At 35.6% G+C, this 17,379-nt stretch overlaps 1 long non-coding RNA gene across 4 annotated transcripts; it reads left to right on the top strand.

The window, feature by feature from the left end:
- Positions 1-7,833: 7,833 nt before the first annotated feature.
- On the top strand, positions 7,834-13,626 carry LOC101256704 (uncharacterized). 4 transcript variants are annotated; one of them, XR_011211443.1, is made up of 7 exons: positions 7,834-8,208; positions 8,659-8,856; positions 9,143-9,228; positions 9,705-9,780; positions 10,372-10,911; positions 12,855-13,247; positions 13,402-13,626. It is a non-coding gene; the product is annotated as an uncharacterized lncRNA (long non-coding RNA). The 4 variants fall into 4 exon arrangements; XR_011211445.1 differs by having other exon boundaries at positions 7,838-8,178; positions 10,372-10,635; XR_011211444.1 differs by having other exon boundaries at positions 7,877-8,178; positions 9,705-9,770.
- The last annotated feature ends 3,753 nt before the right edge of the window (positions 13,627-17,379 follow it).

The following is a 17,379-nucleotide window of genomic DNA, read 5'->3' as shown; positions in this document are numbered from 1 at the left end:
CAGTTAGTCAGATTTGCAAGATTATTTTCGATAGACCACTGATTGAGGACAAAAAAAATCTAGAAGTAAGATAACTACATTATTAGTGAAGAGAAATCCATTTATGAGGTGTAGGTCAATTTTAATCAAATGTATACAAGTGAACGAAGCAAACCAAATTAAAGTTGGTAGAACAAATGTCATACTTTTTGATGGATATTCTATACGAAGATGATATAGATCATAGAATAAGAGAAATTTCTTGGTAAGTCCTTTCCAAGGCTTACATCTATTTAATACGTAAGAAAATTATGTCCAGTGATCATTCTTCCTTTAGAAGTATAAACTAGAGCTCACATACTATGTTTTTTTGGTAAATAAAAAATTTCATTACCAAATGAATAATACAAATCAGTAACTCATGCATATTGGACATCTCCAACTGTACATTATTAGCTCTCTATTGTATCAAACATTTACTACGCATTTACAAATCTAGCTAAGTAGTTTGCACCTATTCAGGATAAAAGTTCATAGTTTCTAGGACACAGTTTAATAATATTCTCTCTCTCCCCCTCATATGCACTTCTTGAATAACATGTTTTGCCAGCATTGCCGGAGTTCTTGCTGCTTTTGGAAAATTCTTTGGTTCCTCTCCTGCCAGATGAGATTCACACTTGCAGCCAGTACCATCCTATATACCCAAGCCTTTGCTTGCTTACCTTTACAGTATATATATGCCTAGCTTGTTTCCTCTCCTATTAATGTTTTGCCATCTTAGTATCTTCTGCCAAACCTGTGATGAGAACAAACAACGAAAGAAAAAATGATTGTTGTTCTCGTTTTTATTCCTACATAATACACATTGATTATCTTCCACACAACCCCATGTTACCATTTGATCCTTTGTGAGTAGCCTGCTATGTAGGCCTAAATATAAGATTAAAATCCACTTAGGGCAGGCAATATTGCTGCATGTGAGTCTCCTCCATTCCACCTTTTGGCAGTCTCCACTAATGGCTTTATAAAGTTGTTTAACAAAGAATTTCTTAATATGCTTGACATACTCCTAATTCCAGCCAATAGTCTCTAATTCGTTGTGCGTATGTAATATCTTCTTCACCATCCATGAAGCTTGAGGTGGTATGACACCCCATATAGTCCCTTGTTTCTCATAATACATGTGGATCCACTTCACCTATAATCTATCTTTCTTAGTGATCAAATTAAATAATAGTTTGCTTCTTGCAACTTTATTCCATGCTTGAATATTTAATATATTGAGCCCCCTACAGTTTTAGGACTACATAGTGTGGAGTCCATACCCATTGTAGATAAACATAGCAAAAATGGTTGAATTTTTTTTGTTGATTATTGTTAAGTCAAAAAATGTTGCAACAAGATTCAAAGCTCATCATTTCTTTTTTCAACTAAAATCTTAGCAAGATTTCTATTAGGTGAAAATGTTGAAATCTTGTGTTTCTTGTGATGTCATTGGTGACATCATTAGGAGTAGATTTTCCTATAAATAGAGAGCTCTTGCTCATTTCAAAATACACCAAAAAAAAGGAATTAAAAAGGAGAGAAAAGAAGAGTGAGGCATCACAGAAGAAAATAATCTTTGAGGAAAAATAGAGAGTGTGAGCGGTATTTTAGTGAGATGGAAAAATCAAAAGAGTGTTATTTCTTTTGAATGTGTAGTGGTCTTTGGAGTTTTACTCAGACATACAAGTGTAAAATCCTTACTATAGTGATATTTGTTGCTCCTCTCAGGTCGTGGTTTTTCCCTTATTTAGGAGGGTTTCCACGTAAAATCTTGGTGTCATTATTTCTCTTTTATTCTCGTTGCTTAACCGTATTGTTGTGTTCCGCACTTGTTGCCTTTATTACCGAAAATATTATTTTTGTTACGGATTTATTCCCAACAATTGGTATCAGAGCACAGGTTCTGCTCATTTACAGAAATATTTTTTGCAGCTTATTGTACTATACTCAATAAAAAAAATGTCTGGAGTAAAGTACGAGGTAGCAAAATTCAACGGTGATAGTGGTTTCTCAACGTGGCAGAGAAGGATGAAAGACTTGCTCATCCAACAGGGTTTTCACAAGGCACTAGGCGGCAAATCCAAAAAGCCGAATCCATGAAACTTGAGGATTGGGAAGAAATGGATGAAAAGGCTGCTAGTGCAATCAGATCGCACTTAACAGATGATGTAGTTAATAACATCATCGATGAAGAGAGTGCATGTGGCATTTGGACAATGTTAGAAAATTTATACATGTCCAAAACGCTGACAAATAAATTGTACCTAAAGAAGCAGTTATATGCGCTACATATGGGTGAAGGTACAAAATTTTTTGTCTTATTTAAATGTACTTAATGGACTAATTACGCAGCTAGCAAATCTCGGAGTAAAGATCGAGGATGAAGATAAAGCCATAGTGCTCCTAAACTCGTTGCCATCTTTCTACGATACTTTAGCAACAACCATTTTACATGGTAAGGACTCTATTGAGTTGAAGGATGTCACATCAGCCCTTTTGCTTAATGAGAAGATGAGAAAAAGGCCTGAAAATTACGGACAGGCTCTCATCACGGAAAGTAGAGGTAGAAGTTACCAAAGGAGCTCAAGTAACTATGGTAGATCCGGAGCTCGTGGAAAGTCCAAGGTCCGATCAAAATCGAAGGCTAGAAATTGCAACAATTGCAATCAACCAGGACACTTCAAAAGAGATTGTCCAAATCTAAAAAGGGGCAAAGGGGAAAGCAGCGGCCAGAAGAATGATTACAACACAGTTGCCATGGTGCAAAATAATGACGATGTTGTTCTCCTCATAAATGAGGAAGAAGAATGCATGCACTTGGCAGGCATAGAGTCGGAATGGGTGGTTGACACAGCAGCATCTTATCATGCCACACCGGTAAGAGATCTTTTTTGTAGATATGTAGCCGGTGATTATGGCAATGTGAAAATGGGTAACACAAGTTACTCAAAGATTGCGGGGATCGAAGACATTTGCTTAAAAACAAATGTTGGATGCACATTAGTGTTGAAAGATGTGCGCCACATACCTGATTTGCGGATGAACTTGATCTCGGGAATTGCTTTGGACCAAGATGGATATGAAAACCACTTTGCAAATAAAAAATGGAGACTCACCAAAGGGGCATTGGTGATTGCAAAAGGAGTTGCTCGTGGCACGTTATACAGGACAAATGAAGAAATATGCCAAGGTGAATTAAATGCTGCTCACGAAGAAAATTCTGCAGATTTATGGCATAAAAGAATGGGTCATATGAGCGAGAAAGGATTGCAAATTCTTTCCAAAAAGTCACTCATCTCTTTTGCCAAAGGTACAACGATAAAATCGTGTAACTACTGCTTATTTGGTAAACAACATAGAGTCTCATTTAAGACATCATCTGAAAGAAAGTCGAATATACTTGATTTGGTATATTCTGATGTTTGTGGTCCAATGGAGATAGAATCGATAGGAGGTAATAAATACTTTGTTACCTTTATTGATGACGCTTCTAAAAAATTATGGGTTTATATCTTGAGAACCAAAGATCAGGTGTTTCAAGTATTTAAAAAGTTTCATGCTCTGATAGAAAGAGAGACAGGTCGAAAGCTAAAACGTCTCCGAACCGACAATGGAGGTGAGTACACTTCAAGAGAATTTGAAGAGTACTGTTCAAACCATGGAATCAGACATGAAAAGACAGTTCCTGGAACCCCACAACATAATGGTGTAGCTGAGAGAATGAAACGCACCATTGTTGAGAAGGTGAGAAGCATGCTCAAAATGGCTAAATTACCCAAGACATTCTGGGGTGAAACAGTTCGGACAGCGTGTTATCTTATCAATCGTAGTCCATCAGTTCCGTTGGAGTTTGACATTCCGGAGAGAGTTTGGACCAACAAAGATTTGTCCTACTCGCACCTAAAGGTGTTCGGTTGCAAAGCTTTTGCACATGTACCGAAGGAGAAAAGAACCAAGCTAGATGATAAATCAGTTCCTTGCATATTCATCAGATATGGAGATGAAGAGTTCGGGTACAGACTATGGGATTTTGTAAAGAAGAAGGTCATCAGAAGTAGAGATGTAATCTTTTGAGAAAGTGAAGTTGGAACTGCTGATGATCTATCCGAGAAGGCCAAGAAAAAGAATGGTATAGTCCCTAATCTTGTTACCGTTCATTCTTCTTCTAACCATCCCATAAGTGCAGAAAGTATGATTGATGAAGTTGCTGAGCATGAAGAGCAACCTGATGAGATTGTTGAGCAGGGGAGCAACTTGGTGATAATACCGAGCAAATGGAGTACCCAGAAGAAGAACAATATCAACCTCTGAGGAGATCAGAAAGACAAAGGGTAGAATCAACCAAATACCCTTCCTCAGAGTATGTCCTTATCAATGATGAAGGTGAGCCAGAAAGTCTTAAGGAGGTGTTGTCTCATCCAGAAAAGAGCCAATGGATGAAAGCCATGCACGAAGAGATGGGATCTCTACAGAAAAATGGCACATACCAGCTAGTTGAACTTCCAAAAGGAAAAAGACCACTTAAGTGCAAGTGGGTTTTTAAACTCAAGAAAGATGGCAATGGCAAGTTGGTGAGGTACAAAGCTCGATTGGTTGTAAAAGGCTTCGAACAAAAGAAAGGTATTGATTTTGATGAAATTTTTTCACCTGTTGTCAAAATGACTTCTATTCGAACTATTTTGAGCATAGCAGCTAGTCAAGATCTTGAAGTGGAGCAATTGGAAGTGAAAACTGCATTTCTTCACGGAGATTTGGAAGAAGAGATTTATATGGAGCAACCAGAGGGATTTGAAGTATCTGGAAAGAAACACATGGTGTGCAAATTGAATAAGAGTCTATATGGGTTGAAACAGGCCCCAAGACAATGGACAAGACAAAGAGCTGATTGCAAAATTGAAGAAAGATTTGTCCAAGTCATTTGACATGAAAGACTTAGGCCCAGCACAACAAATTCTAGGAAGATTGTTCGAGAACGAACAAAAAGAAAGTTGTGGCTATCTCAAGAGAAGTACATTGAATGTGTACTAGAACGATTCAACATGAAGAGTGCTAAACTTGTTAGCACGCCTCTTGCGAGTCATCTGAAATTGAGCAAACAGATGTGTCCTACAACAAAAGAGAAGAAAGAGGGAATGGCTAAAGTTCCTTATTCTTCAGCAGTGGGGAGTTTGATGTATGCGATGGTGTGTACAAGACCTGATATTGCTCATGCAGTTGGTGTTGTTAGCAGATTCCTTGAAAATCCTGGAACAGAACACTGGGAGGCAGTTAAGTGGATACTCAGGTATCTAAGAGGTACCACAAGAGATTGCTTGTGTTTTAAAGGATCTGATCCAATCTTGAAGGGCTATACTGATGCTGATATGGCAGGTGACCTCGATAATAGAAAATCCACTACTGGATATTTGTTTACATTTTCAGGGGGAGCTATATCATGGCAATCAAAGTTGCAGAAGTGTGTCGCACTCTTTACAATTGAGGCAGAATATATTGCAGCTACTGAAGCTGGCAAAGAGATGGTATGGCTGAAACGATTTCTTCAAGAACTTGGATTGCATCAGATTGAGTATGTCGTCTATTGTGACAGTCAGAGTGCAATAGACTTGAGCAAGAACACCGTGTACCATGCAAGGACGAAGCATATTAAAGTGAGATATCATTGGATTCGTGAAAAGATAGAGGATCGATCTATGCAGGTCATGAAGATCCCTACTAGTGAAAACCCTTCAGATATGCTGACCAAGGTGGTATCAAGGGACAAGTTTGAGCTATGCAAAGAACTTGTCGGCATGTACTTAAACTAGAAACCTAGAGCTACCTCCTTCAGGGTGAATGGGTCTGGAGGGGGAGATTTGTGGAGTCCATACCCATTGTAGATAAACATAGCAAAAATGGTTGAATTTTGTTTGTTGATTATTGTTAAAGTCAACAAATGTTGCAACAAAATTCAAAGCTCACCATTTCTTTTTTCAACTAAAATCTTAGCAAGATTTCTACATAGGTGAAAATGTTGAAATCTTGTGTTTCTTGTGATGTCATTGGTGACATCATTAGGAGTAGATTTTCCTATAAATAGAGAGCTCTTGCTCATTTCAAAATACACCAAAAAAAAAGAATTACAAAGGAGAGAAAAGAAGAGTGAGGCATCACAGAAGAAAATAATCTGTGAGGAAAAATAGAGAGTGTGAGCGGTATTGTAGTGAGGTGGAAAAATCAAAAGAGTGTTATTTCTTTTGAATGTGTAGTGGTCTTTGGAGTTTTACTCAGACATACAAGTGTAAAATCCTTACTATAGTGATATTTGTTGCTCCTCTCGGGTCGTGGTTTTTCCCTTATTTAGGAGGGTTTCCACATAAAATCTTGGTGTCATTATTTCTCTTTTATTCTCATTGATTAACCGTATTGTTGTGTTCCACACTTGTTGCCTTTATTACCGCAAATATTATTTCTGTTACGGATTTATTCCCAACACATAGCTGTTCCCAAGCAATAAGTGCCTTTCTCCATGTGTATTCCTCTGTCCATAAAAAGGTCTTGCATAATGTTTCAATACATATAAAAAATTTTTTGGGCAACACAAACACCTGTGATCAGAACACCTGAATGGAGAACAAAACACTCTTAATCAATTGAGTCCTTCCTGCATAAGATAGAAATATGAAAGTCCTGCTCTTTATTTAACTTATGGTCTTATCAATTAATTGATGATACTTAAGAGTAGACATCCTCTTATTACTTCGTGGAACTTCTAAGTATGTAAAAGGTAAGTACCCTTGTGAGAATCCTAGTTCATGAAAGATTTCATTTTGTATACTTATTATCACTCCTCCAAAATAAATGGAACCCTTATCAACATTTGCATCAAGTGCAGAAGCTAGGGAGATGTCTTGGAAACTGTCAAACATCAATCTAACTGATATAGTATCTCCTTTGCTAAACAACAAAAGATCATTAGAAAAAACGAGTTTCACAATCTCATTCTTTCACATTTTAGGTGGAAACTGAAATTAGGATCATTCTTCAGTTTCTTGAGAAGTCTTGTCAAATACTCCATACACAACACAAACAAATAAGGGGACAGTGGATCCCCATGTCGTAAGTATTTCTTTGCAATAAAAGAGTTATTAGGATGTCCATTTATCAGAATGGAATACGATTCTGTACTAACTCACTGATATATCTACTCAACTAATTTCTCAGGGAACTGCAAGTAAATCATTGTCTGTTCAAGATAACTCCATTCCACATAATCATATGCCTTTTCCATATCTACTTTAAGAATACATCTTGGTGACACTCCCTCCCTCCCATATCCCTTGACAAACTCATTACTTAGGATGATATTGTCATTTATCATCATGCCTGGCACAAAAGCAGACTGAATTTTATTCACCAAAGCCTCCATCAAACACTGCATCCTGCTTGCTAGCACTTTGGAGATAATCTTGTACAATAAACACTAAACCATTTTAGGCCTACAACCACACTTTATCTTGGCAACGCTTATAAAGTGTTGCCTACAATATTTTTGGGTACACTTTTAAAGTGTATTCTAAGTTTTTTACTTTTGGCTTCACTAATATTTGCAACACTTCTAAAACGTATTTTTTAATGGTATAAGCTACACTTTATAAATGTCGTTACATTATGATTTAATTGACAACACCTATTTACACATATGACCACACTTTTAAAGTGTGCTATTTTTATAATTATAAAAATAACACATAAAAAGTGTGGCCCTAGAGTTTTCACTTAAATGTTGAATTCCCTCCAGCATAATTTTTACTTACCCTCCTATTTTTAGTTGTCAAAAAAAATTATAAAACTTACAATCTTTTTGAAGTCTCAAGTGTTTGCCCTAAATAAGAAAAACCCTCTCAAATGCATAAGAACGGTGTTTTTCCCCTTTTAGAGATTTTCATAGCTCACATAACAAGAAGTATTTCTTCCATCAATACATAAATTAATGATATTTCCGAAGCCAGACGATGTACAAGAACAGTAGACGCAATGGATGCTTACACTTATGTGTCGGAGCTTTGGAGGAAGAAGCAGTCGGATGTTATGAGGTTCTTGCAAAGGGTGAGATGCTGGGAGTACCGTCAACTACTTTCTATCGTCCGTGTCACCAGGCCTACAAAACCTGACAAGGTACGCCGCTTGGGATACAAGGCCAAGAAGGTACATTTATATTTTGTATAGTAATTTACTCGGTATGTTCTTAATGGTAGGATTCGGATATTGTATCTTTTTGCAATATTTGTCCATAAAAAGAGTAGTGAGTTTGGATATCTAATGGAAGTGAAGTTTGAATCATGCTCTCTTTTGATTTGTATTTGTGTTCATTGGCTGCCTATGGGTTAAGTCTGTCTCACTGTTGGGTCTTATATTATTGTATTTGTGTTATGTTGGAGACATACATCTGTGATTGCTGAGTTTCTTGTGAAGGCTATATTGTTCAACATTTATGTCAATTTCTATATGCAAAAGATAGAAATCCTTATATAGTATACTCTCTTTCTCTTACTCATTCGAGCAATAGTAAGAAATCTTTTCTTCTATCATGTTAAATGCTACATTTTCCATTGTATAGACTAGTTCTAAGTTATGATTAAGACTATTTCTTTCTAGGGCTATGTGGTATACCGTGTTCGTGTGAAACGTAGTGGAAGGAAGTGGCCTGTTTCCAAGGGTATTGTATACGCTAAACCCTCCAACTAGGAAGTCACCCTACTGAAATTGCAGTGCAACAAGCGATCTGTTGCCGAGGAGCTTGCTGATAGGAAATTTGGTGGTCTTAGAGTCCTCAACTCATACTGGATTATTTAGGTATGTGCTTTAACATATTCCCTATTTCTTCTACTTCCTAGTGCATTTTATGTTCTAACACGCTAGAGTGCAAAGCTATTCGAATTTGTAACTGAGACAGAACTGTATTTTATTATCCACTACCGACTGTTAAACTTGAGATCTTTATCCCTAGTATGGTTTCCAAGTTGGTTGAGTTTGTTTTCAAAATTAGCAAATAGTTTGACGTTTTTCTAAATTTTTCACATTCCTGGGTTTTCACTGCCTACGTACGAATAAACCTCATATTTTTCTCTTTGTTCATCAGGTACAAAACGAAATGCTTCACTTAAGAAGAAGATGTCTTGAAGTTGCATCACATTGAAAGGATTTTGTTGGAATAGAGTTTATCAGGTAGATATTTCTACCTTCAAATGTCTGAATTTATTTTAATTTGGTTTGTGGGTATTTTTTTGTGTTGTTGATACGATTTGTGTTAATTGAAGTGAGTCCAGCTTGTAGTAGATATACACACATAAGATTCTTTGGCATGGGCATTATTCAATATATAAGAATGAGAATTTCTTTATTATTAGACCAAGAAACTGATTCGAGCTAAAATCGTCTATGATAATGTAGGTTTTCATGTCAATCTTATTTGTAGCATACGATTTGGGTTGCTTTGTCTGTATTAATTTATGAAACTCAAGTTTCTTGTATTGGATAGAAAGAATTCTAGGTTGTAGTAGTATTAAACCATCATATAACAAAGCATATCTCCTTTTCACATAGATTTCTTTTTGACCAAAGGAAAATTAGACCAATCAAGGGTCTCTTTTTATGCAACTATTTGATGAATTTCACATTATTAACGGTTTCTAATTTATCAGGTAAATAAGATCAAAATGTTGCTGTTTTCTTTACCTCGATGGACTTATGTATCCTCTATCTAAAAGGTATTATCAGGTAAATCCAAAAACATTTGTATCCCAATTCTAATTGGTTTAAAAGGTATCCAAATTTATAACTTTGTGTGTCTAAAAGAGATTGTACGTTATGAAGTAATACTAAAAAGGAATCATGTCTTTGTTTATAACGACAAGAAGTGATTAAAATTTTAATAACGAGACAACTCTTTTGATTATCTTTAATCAAGAGAGTTTTGAATCCTCGTTTTTGTATTCGTTGATTATCTTTGAAAGTTAAATGTTCTTGTCAGCACATAAAAACGAACAACAAGTAATAAAGTTTAAACCGACATAAATGTCGATAGTAAGTAAAAGAATACTTTGACAAAATATTCTTTTTAGTTGATGCAAGTTTTGATATAATCATTGTGATTAACTTTTTAAAATAAAAGTATTTACTGTGATGACTAGGAAAAACTTTTCCCTGCAAAGAATAACTCTGTTCTTCAGAATTAAGGAATTGTTTGAAAATATTTGTGGTTTCTATTTAGTTGTCTCACGTGACATTCCATCTCATGTTTGTCTGTTCATGTTTCCCTATTGGTTTCATGAAAATTAAATAAGACAACATGTCAACAATATTTTGCAGCGCTAGTTATTAGTGCAGAGCGGCTGAAAGAGTATGTCTTTAACAAAATTTGCAAGGAGCTTCTTAAGGGGCTATTATGTGTTGTCTACATGCATAGTTCTGTCCAGAAGGATAATAACAATCCTGGATTGACCATCTTGAGGTGGATCTATGAAGAGCTCTCTTCTGACTGTAAGGACAAGCTTCAGGCTGTATACTTTGTGTATCCTGGGCTCCTGTCAAGGCTTGTTCTTGGAACTCTAGGCAGATTTTTTTGAGTGGAGGGTAAGTAGTTTCTTCGTTAGTTCAAAATCTGATCATGGTAATTGTAGACCTCACATTTGCCCCTGCATTTTTAGTCGAGATTGCATATATTTTAGTTACATTTTTTGGTTGATTAGTCGAGATTCCATTAATTTTAATTACATTGCACTTTTGACCCTCTTATTTCCGAGGAACAAGATTTTGCTCATCTTGATTCACTACAGTTCTTACGCCTTGAATTTGGATCTAACAAATTGGGTAATCAGATCTTTTGTATTGTTGGGAAATACTTTCCAGGTAATTTTTCAAAACTCCATATCAGTTATCTTTAGTATACTTAAATATTACTAACCAATTTTGACAAGTAATTTATTATGCTCTACCTCAAGATTATTGTTTTCTGTTCAGTTTTATGAGCAACTTATTAATTTAAAGTGGGATTTTATGAATCTGTAATAGTTGAGTAGTGGGTGCATAAAATCGTGTATGTTGTGTAATAGTTATGTATATGTGGTGTAGCTTATGTAGAGCTACAATGGTGTGCCTGTATTGGTGTGAATATGTTCAATAGACGTGTGAAGGCTTAAAAATTAAGTCTTTAGGTGGTATGGTTATCTGGGCCTCACTTTGACGTTCTCTAATAGCTTTATGAACTATTTGTTTGTGCTTGAATTGTTTTGAGTTGGTGTTAACCTTCTTGGTTGTTGTAATGAGATATTACTCTCTGTTACATTCTTATGATGTTGTTAATGTGTGGAAAGTCAAAATTCATACAAAAGATGGATACTTTTCCTTCGATTCCTAACTCCTTTGTTCATTTTTAGATGGAAGAAGTAGGAATGTAAAGAATAGCAACTACATTAAGAAATGGCTACATAAAGTAATGGCTACATACAAAATCATTGTCTACTTATATTTGTTATTCAATACTTCTCTACCATATACTTCTCTTCTTTGTATTTCTATCTCGTTCTAATATCATATTCTACTATTTCTAACAAGTTGTTGGAAATATATTAAAATTGGTAGAACAATAGCTTCATTATTTTTCTAGATACTCATCTTAGAATCTAAAAAGAAGTCGTTAATCGAATTTTTAAATCTGGCAGCACGGGGATGCATTAACTATTAAGTGTCAAATTAATTACTTCCTTCTTGTTTTCAAGCTTATCCTTTCATTAGACTCATAATGTTGATCAGCTGAACTCATATCTACGTCCTACTTGTTTGGTAGTTGAGGCGGTTTGGAGGAAAGTCTAGACTTCAAGTCCCTATATTCAAATTTCCATCACCCTTCACTGAAGTCATGTTTTCAAAGAGTTGATGTCGGAGAAATGCTCTGTTGCTCATGGCAATTACATGTAGTTTCTCAACTACTACTAACAGTTAGCTGCAAAGAACATTCTCTTCAACCTAAACCATTCTAATTTTACTTTAAAATATAGTATAATGTGCACTCAAACTGCCTAGTGAAGAGGAAGAGAGGACCTTGAAACCTAGGAGTATGTTGCTTTACATGTGAAATCACCTATCTCTTTTTGAGAATTAACAACCATCGGTCTATATTAATCCAACATTCTACTTTATGGAAGTGTGAGTAAAAATAACAAATACTCAAGTATCAGGATGATATGATTATAACCTGTCACAATATTCTGTGATTCATCCTAAGGAAGGTAAGTTGTCTTTGGAGATTGCTCTATTGATTCTGTCTCCTGAAAATATAGGTGGGATAGATAAGTTAGTCACAGTTCTAGTTCTAAATAAATCATATAAAGAGGATATGCTTCAGAGATGATGTCTGTAGCAACTTAAACAGAACATTAGAAATAAGAATCAAACAGAACCACTTTGCATGATGATGTCTGAAAAACTGATAAATTCCCCTGAAAGTCTTCAAAATGAACTAGAAAGAAAGTTCTGTGACTAAAAAATTATCGTCATGCATGTGGAATTCCATTATGTATGTTTTTGCCTTGCATGTGGAATTAGATTCAACTCGCACTCCACAATTTCATATTATGTTGTAACTCACATTTGAGATACCCAAATCAATCATTTCTGATTTTTCTAGTATAATCCATCAGAAATGCAGAGGTGGGGCTTAATTACGTTTAATTACTGTGGAAGTAGAGAGATTCATGGTACTGTAGGATATGCATGTTGCTGTAAGAGTCTTGATTTTTTTTAGTACTAGTAACTTCTGTCAACTGTTAAATGTTAATTGGGTGATGATACAGGAAAAGATTCTGAACCTTGTGTCTAAACTGGAAGAAAAAGATGAGGCGATCAAAACATTCATGTTGTCGGCTGAACAATTGGCTAAGTTAAGAGAAAGGAAATGTAACAAGAAAGTGAGAAACAGGAAGTGCAAGCAGTAGATGTAGCATTGGAGAGATCAAATGGCATATATATAACATAAAAAATTGTCCCAAATACGACCCTCAGTCTCTTCTTCTACTGCCATAGCTCCTTCTTTTGTTCAGCTCCCTCAAACACAACAACATCGGCACACTCTTTCATTCTTGGTGTTGTATACACCACATTCAAATCACCAACAACGAATTTCACTGTAACATTTACTTTGACCGCTGTCCATGGGGCTGTCAGTTCCCAGTTACTGCCCAATACAGGCATGTTACAAGTGTCCTTTGTGTTTACAATACATGCAGTCATGTGCTGATATATATATATATATATATAATGGTTGGCTTATAATGATTACTTTCCAACTGCGCACTTCCACATTTATTTCACTAACTTGTAATTTTATTTTTGAATATGTAGGAAAGTGCCCGTAATTGAATTTGAGTTGTGGCCAGGATTAAACTCGATCTCTTGTAGTGAACGATGAAGAGTTTTTGTACTATTGTCATATATGTTTTAATATATTTGGTTTTTTGGGAATTTATTGATATTAGAGTTTTTTAAGAAATCACTTATTAATTATTGGTTGTACAAGAGACATTTCTCAAAGTTTATTTGAAATATATATCTTTGATTTAATTATTAGCTAGTATTGTGTTTTAGGTTACTTGTATATTTAATTATGTGATTACATATTGAATACATGCAATTCAAAATTGTTGTAGGACGTCTAATGTTAAAGTTACGATTTATAAGTGTTGCTCTAGATGAGATATAAAGTTACACTTTATAAGTGCTGCTCTAGATGAGATATAAATTTACGCTTTATAAGTGCTGCTCTAGATGAAATATAAAAGGCAACACTTTTGATGTGTGACCAATAACACTGCTAAGCCAACACTTTTAAGTGTATTATAATAAAAAATAGGTGTCGGTAATGCATCACCAAAAATTGTTCCCTTATACCGATTTGGCTACGCTTTATAAGTGTAGCCAAAGATGGCGACATTTAAAAAGTGTTGCGCAATGTCAAAAGTTACGCTTCTTTAGGCCATCCCTAAAAAGCGTTGCTTAAAGTCCAAAACTGTAGCCTTTTATCAAAGGCCACACTATTTGCTAGTTTAGGCTACATTTTACTGGGGTGACCATAGGCCCAAAATGTAGTGGGGTAGGCTTTACATTCAAGACAAACCTAGGTTTAAGAAGAGGTATTCTAATCAAGTTCTTACGAAATTTCCCAAGGATTGTGATGATAGTGTGTCTAATCATAAGTCTCAAAAGGGAAGTACTAGCTTACCAAACAAGAAGATGACTTGTGGAAACCAGTGGCAAGAAGGATTATGGTAATTGACTTAAGGGAATGAATAATTATTTTGGTTGTGCTAAGAGAGGGCACAAAGTTCGTGATTGCCCAAATTTGAAGGGTCAAGACAAGAGTAGTGGTCAAGCTCAAGCAAGTGGTTCAAATGTTGATGGTCCCAAGAAGAATAACTTCTATGCACTTTGCTCAAGGGGTGAACAAGTGAGTTCTCCCGACATGGTGACCGGTATGTTACAAGTCTTCTCTATTGATATATATGCTTTAATTGATTCGGGTTCTATGCTATCTTTTGTTATTCCCTTGATAGCTAGAAAGTTTGATATTTTCCCAAAATTCTAAATAAACCTTTCTTGTTAACTATCCCGGTAGGTGAGTCGTTGGTTGCAAAGAGGGTATGTAGAAATTGTCCTATAATGTTGCCAAATAGGGTTACTCATGTTGAATTTGTAAAACTTAATATGGTAGATTTTGATGTTATTTTGGGGATGGATTGGTTTCATTCTTATTTTGGCTCCATAGATTGTAGAACTATCAAGTTCAATTTTCCAAATAAACCCATTTTTGAGTGGAAGGGGGGGAAATTCTATTCCTAGAGGTTGTACCATCTCTTGTCTTAAGACTTGTAAAATGATCTCCAAAGGGTGTCTATATCACATAGTAAGATTCAAAGATTTAGACTCCGAAAATACTCCCATTGAGTTGGTCCCCGTAGTAAGGGAATTTCCGGAGGTCTTTCCTAATGATCTTCCCAGAATGCCTCCCAAACGGGGAATATATTTTGGTATTTACTTGCTATCGTATACCAACTCCATTTAAATTTCTCCTCATTGGATGACTCCGAATGAATTGAAAGAGTTGAAGGCTCAACTCAAAGATTTACTAGACAAAGGCTTCATTAGACCTAGTATTTTTCCATGATGTGCTCTAGTTTTGTTTGTGAAACAGAAGGATGGGTCCCTTAGAATGTGCATCGAATTATTGACAACTTAATATCACTATTAAGAAGAAGTATCCTCTCCCTGGGATTGACGACTTGTTTGATCAACTACAAAGGGCAAACTACTTTTCTAAGATTTACTCGAGATCGGGGTATCACCATTTTAGGGTGAGAGGTGTGGATATACCAAAAATGGCATTTCGAACTAGATATTGTCACTATGAGTTCTTAGTAATGTTCTTTGGTCTCACTAATGCCCGTAGTTTAAGGTAAGTAGGGGTCTGTCCCGACCTACTTTAGGTCTTCTACCTTCTTAGAGGCTTTGTTGACGTACGTATATAGTTCAGTTGTGCCTTAAAGAGTTGTGGCCTCAACGGCCAAGTCTGGTATATAACTTTTGAGTCTACTTATGTTGGTTGGTATCGGGTGCCTGTCCTTCTTAATAGAATTTGAGGCGTGACAAAAGTGGCATCCCTTGAAGCAGTCCAAAAAACTAGTAGCTACTTTACCAAGGAGAACGGTCGGCTTCACGATCCATGGTCCCTTTGAAGGCCCGTCATATAGGCCGTGGTTTGCCCGTCAGATCCTTGAATTAGCGGTCATTTTTTCTTTTCCGCTCTGTGTTGGATACCTAAACTCCGTCGTTTAACCCCTAAACTACGTGGTCTTGGTAAGTTTTAGCCTAGTAAACAAATTAGAACCTAACCTAATCAACTACATTCAAGATAAAATTAGAGAAAAATAGATAAGAATACTCTAGCAACCCTCTCAAACAAATTCAACAAGTTTCGTCAGTTCCAGCCCTTAAATTTAAAAATTCCTCTATGAAATTTGTCACCATGTATGTGGGACTTCACTATTGGGATCCTTTCACCCATTAGGTCCCTAAATTTCAGTCTGAATCTTGATTCCATTGATATTATCTAAATGTAGGGTTTCTTGAATGTTAGAAGTTGTTGAAATTCATATGATAAAATGTTCCAATTCAGATTATCATGGTTTTTGTATCATTATTTGTAGATTCTTTCATAAATTCAAAACCCTTGTTATGTAGTTCTTTTAGTTCATGAATTGCACATGGTAGGTTAGTTTTTTAAGATATATATGCTTAAGAATTCAATGTTTTGTTATTAATACATTACTGTTGCATTTTCAATAAGTATGTCATTATTTGAGGTACATAATTTTATGGGAATTCAATCATTTGTTAATTACATAATAAAATTAGAGAAGCTTAATATCGAGTGGACTAGGGTCAATCACCCTTAAGACCCAGAACTATGTGCCCTATAGTTTGTATGTCCCCTCTACAGGCATCATTTAATGATCATGCCAGCCATGCTTCTATACCACTGTCTAGGTATATTGGGTCCTCTTTATTGGGCGTATACATCACTACATTTAACTCATGTTGTTTTATGTCAGTTAGTAGAAGCTCCTCACAATAACATTCGAGTTCATTGACCAGATTGTCGGTAGTAGTTTAGATTTTTAGTTTTAGCATGTTATGAACTTGGCGATGACATTTAGTTATTTCATGTTCGTTATTCACAAATGATATAATTCTTATCTCTTATTATTTCTTAGATATTATGCTTTGGTTCAATTAATGGTTCAACTTTATTATATACTGCATGCTCACTACCTTTAATGTACTGACGCATACTTTGCGCTACATCTACTCGTGATGTAGGGTCAGGTGCTTAACTATAAGATCACAGATAGATCAGGTTTCAATCTTTAGCTCAATAACAATAATGGTAAGTCCTAAATTTTCACGGAGGATTGACATGATTGACATTTCTTGCTTTTAGTTTTAATTACAGGTTTTTTTTTAGATTTATCTAGGGCATGTTCCAACACTTCTACTAAGTTAAAGGCTATTTTCAGATATAGTTCAATTTTTGTTTAGTATTTTAGGTTGACTTTTCAGGTTTTATTGAACTCTCAGTTTTTATTATTGATTTAGTTTATGGCTATTCCCCATCATTTCTATTATATGATGATTTAGCATCTTCAGAGTATTTATTGATTTAGTTTATCTTTAATACTCTTATGATGTCCCAACAGGGTTAATTTATGGTCACTCACGGTCCTAGGTCCTGTGTCTGCATCTAGGCATTAGCTTCGCGGCGTGACA

Source organism: Solanum lycopersicum, chromosome 9 (genome assembly GCF_036512215.1).
Source record: "Solanum lycopersicum chromosome 9, SLM_r2.1".
Lineage (NCBI taxonomy): Eukaryota > Viridiplantae > Streptophyta > Magnoliopsida > Solanales > Solanaceae > Solanum > Solanum lycopersicum.
The sequence above is the reverse complement of the archived record's forward strand: the minus strand, read 5'-3'. Positions and strand labels throughout refer to the sequence as shown.